We start from the raw sequence: 4,140 nt of genomic DNA on the forward strand, positions 1-4,140 counted from the left end.
GATTAATACAGACCATAAATATAATCAATCCAATACGCGCGCGCGTAGCCTTTCACCAACACCCTCATTCGCCTTCAATAAATCACTCACCATTTCACTGTATTAAATTATACTCCTTTTATACACAGATCACCGGAGGCGGATTGGCTTTGCGACGGCGAATCTTATTTATTATTATTATTATTCTTTTGCCTCGCTCCAATTTATAAACCTAAACCTAGGGTTTACATGGCCTCAGAGGATGTGGTAGGAAAGACCAGCGCTACGATCGCTAATCTCGCCGAAGAAGCCAAGATTGCCAGTGAAGGTGTTAAGGCTCCCAGCCGCCACGCTCTGCTCAGCATCTGCAAGTCTCTTGTCGCCGGCGGCGTTGCCGGTGGAGTGTTAGTTTCTTTCTTTTAATTACTTTTAATAATTGATTGATTGATTAGACTTCCGATCTGTTTGTTATACATTTGTTTGACCTAATGGTTACGTACACGAGAAACGTGAGTGAATGTATGGATTTGATAATTATTATTGGATTGATGTTGTAATTGGGAGCTAAGATTTGTAGAAGTTGTTTTAACTGTGAGTCACCAGGAGTTCATTAGGGTTTGGAGGGAAGCTAATAATGAAGAGATTGATTTTATTATTGTTTGAAAGCTGGTTTTGTGTAATTTCTCTGTTTGTCATATGTAAGACTAGACGGTTGCCTGCGTGATGCAGCAGGAAACACAGACCGTTGGTAATGGTTCGGTTTCAATTTTCAAAGATTCGGTTTTGGTTAACGGTTTGGCTCAAGGTTTAATTTAAAAGCCATCAAAACCGGATTGCAAGCACCGCTACGTAAAATGTTAATTTTTTTTTAACTTAAAAAAAAGGCTATGGCAATACCATACTCAGATTAAAGAGAATAAAATGCTTGTTTTTATGGTACAATTTAAAAAAAAATATAAGCGTATGAAAAAATTATTACCGTTTAAAAATCGTGGGGGAAGTTGGGTTAAAGATGAAATTGAAAACATGTTTTATACTGGATAACTTTGGCCCTATGTTACATGCTTTATTGGGTGTACCTCATGCATTGAATGTTGTAAATTAATTAAAAACTAAGTGTCTTAATTTGCCCATATGTGGTGTATTATATGTAGTATAGATTATTCATTTTGATGAGATGAATTTGTAAAGAAGTGTAGTACTATGGTAGAAGAATCGGTAGAACATGCAAGAAGGAAACTGGAAACATGACCATGTGGTTATTAATTATTATGGTTTTAAGTGTTTAACTCATGGGAAGTGTTCTTGTACAATATATCTGTTTGATCTACTCTATTTCAAGCTCGGTCCGACATCACCAATAAGAAAGCATTGCAAAAACGTCATGATAGATTATATTAGCTTGTTTTGTGGTGGAAGAAACTAGTCATAAGTTTTAGGAAAAGAATAAAGTTTCTTCATAAGCTTCAATTGATTAGTTTCTTGGTTTATAACATGCTGTTTGTTTATTTGGTTGTTTTTTGCTGCAGATCAAGGACCGCTGTTGCTCCTCTAGAAAGACTGAAAATTTTGCTTCAGGTTGGTCATCTGTCTAAATGCTTTCTTTTTTTTTTCCATGAACAAATAAATTAATTAGTCAGTCTTTCTTTCAAAATTGACCTAATAATGGATCTTTTAGCAAAGTGTGATTCAACGTTGATTATTTATTCTCAATAGAGGATGTTGCCACAAAGTTGTTAATACAAAGGTCTTTTCTTTATTAACAAAAACAATGATTAAATGTAGTCAAAAGTGTAAAGAAAAGCCATGACTCGTGAGATCAGTTGCATTTCTAGAGCTATTTTTATCAATCCATATACTTATAATTGAGTGACATAACCTATGCAAAGGTTATTGCTTGGATAGACATTAATTAATTTGAGATAGCCTTGTCTTAAATGATGAAAGAATATAGAAAACTTAATATACTTGGGTTTTTTTCTTGCAGGTCCAAAATCCTCATGCAATCAAATATAATGGTACCATCCAGGGGTTGAAGTATATATGGAGAACAGAGGGTTTTCGTGGACTGTTCAAGGGAAATGGTACTAATTGTGCTCGTATCGTTCCAAACTCTGCTGTCAAGTTCTTTAGCTACGAAGAAGCATCAAAGTATGTGCTCTTTCTACATTAATAGTTTTTATGGGTTGTGCTAACTAAGTACTTTGTTATGTAGTTTACTTTAGATTGAAATGCAGTTTTGAACCAATTTGTAGGAATAGATAATATAGCATATATCTTTGAGACGACAGGTTGAAATCATAGAAAAATGAAAGTGAAATCAAATACGGCCAAAAATGTGAAATATCTTTACATATTAGTCGGGCTTCCTTCTTTTTTTCCTTCTTTCCTGCATTTATGATATAAAGCTACTGACTTTGATTCAACATACTTACCCTTTTGTGATAAACAGGGGAATCTTGTGGCTCTACCGACAGCAACCCGGAAACGGTATGAAAGTTTAATCATTTTTATCATCTTACATTACTATATCCCTGAGTTAACAAATACCTGTTCACACATAAACCTATAAGATAATAATCTTTTAAATCTATTTTCAGAGGATGCTGAACTGACCCCTGTCTTACGCCTTGGAGCTGGTGCCTGTGCTGGAATAATCGCTATGTCAGCTACCTACCCGATGGACTTGGTTAGAGGTCGGCTTACTGTGCAGGTATTCTTCAAGATTTCTAGATGTTAAACATTTTCAATAGCTATACAATTTTTTATTAGGTTCACATTAATTACAAACGCTTTAATTTTTGCAGACTGATAAATCTCCTAGCCAATATCGAGGAATCGCGCATGCTCTTGCAACCGTACTTCGTGAAGAAGGCCCACGCGCATTATACAAAGGGTGGCTTCCTTCCGTCATTGGTGTCGTAAGTCAAAAAGCCAAACATGTCGTAGTGATTGCAGATGTATACACCGGTTATTAAAATTGTGGTGTATATATGTAGGTACCATACGTGGGTCTCAATTTTGCGGTGTATGAATCTTTAAAAGATTGGTTGGTTAAATCAAGACCCTTTGGCCTAGGACACCGATTTGAGTGTGACAACAAAGCTTGCATGTGGAGCTGCAGCTGGAACTGTGGGTCAGACCGTTGCGTATCGTCTCGATGTCATCTGCAGAAGAATGCAAATGGTTGGTTGGAAACATGCAGCTTCAGTTGTCACTGCAGATGGCAAATCAGCCCTCGAGTACACTGGTATGGTTGATGCTTTCAGGAAAACCGTTCGTTATGAAGGTTTTGGAGCCTTGTACAAAGGCTTGGTCCCCAACTCAGTCAAGGTCTGTAATTTTGTATCAGTTATTATTATATTCAACTTTATTTTACTAATTATGGAAATTCTAGAAATATTTTAATCTTGATTTGTGGAAAACAGGTGGTTCCTTCGATTGCGATCGCGTTCGTGTCGTACGAGGTGGTCAAGGATCTACTCGGAGTAGAGATGAGGATATCTGATTGAAAAGCATCCTAGTTATAATAATAATGTTGTTGAATTAATAATATTATTTTTGCTTGCAGAAGAGAAAGTAGGAGGTATAAACTATGGAGGTCATAATTTTTTTTGTTGTCTTCTCTCTTTCAGTCATCTTTCAGTTACTGAGAGGCTTAGAAGTTAGTGTTGATATAGTGGACCCCGGTACATACCCGACACTTTCTCTTTCTGCTGTGGTCTTTTGGTGTTTGACGTTTGCGTCGCACCAACACCACCTAATAAGGATATTTAATAGAGTTGGTGAGCTGTTTGATCTGTTTTATGGTTATGATTATGATAATGGTTTCTTTAAACAATTAATCTGTTGATTTGAGTAATTTTTGTTTGATAAAGCTTTCATTTGACACTACTCAGATTATACTCAAAAGGTCATTTTGATATTAAAGTTTTAACAAACAAAAAGCATTACAGACAAAAGACTGGCATTTTAAGCCGGTTTTGGGTAGGTTTCCAACAGCAATCGCATCAGACCAATTTGGTCTCGAGTTTCCTAGTTTCTTTATAGAAGCTCAGACGAGTTTTGAACCAGGGTTAATTGCGTCTTGTGTATCTGCTAACCAACTCGAAAAACGCCTTTTTATAGAAGTCAGAACGACTGCGGTGATAATCAATCCAA

At 36.2% G+C, this 4,140-nt stretch overlaps 1 pseudogene across 1 annotated transcript; it reads left to right on the forward strand.

Moving 5' to 3' along the window:
• The first annotated feature begins 228 nt into the window (after positions 1 to 228).
• Positions 229 to 3,587, forward strand: LOC143531882 (mitochondrial adenine nucleotide transporter ADNT1-like; annotated as a pseudogene). The gene is made up of 8 exons (XR_013135095.1): positions 229 to 383; positions 1,509 to 1,557; positions 1,967 to 2,130; positions 2,432 to 2,469; positions 2,580 to 2,692; positions 2,787 to 2,900; positions 2,979 to 3,312; positions 3,408 to 3,587. The product of XR_013135095.1 is annotated as a mitochondrial adenine nucleotide transporter ADNT1-like (transcript).
• Positions 3,588 to 4,140: the final 553 nt, after the last annotated feature.

The sequence above is a fragment of the Bidens hawaiensis genome, unplaced genomic scaffold (genome assembly GCF_021521415.1).
Source record: "Bidens hawaiensis isolate Kalapana, Puna unplaced genomic scaffold, B.hawaiensis_p1.1 tig00009285_1, whole genome shotgun sequence".
NCBI classification, from domain to species: Eukaryota; Viridiplantae; Streptophyta; class Magnoliopsida; order Asterales; family Asteraceae; genus Bidens; species Bidens hawaiensis.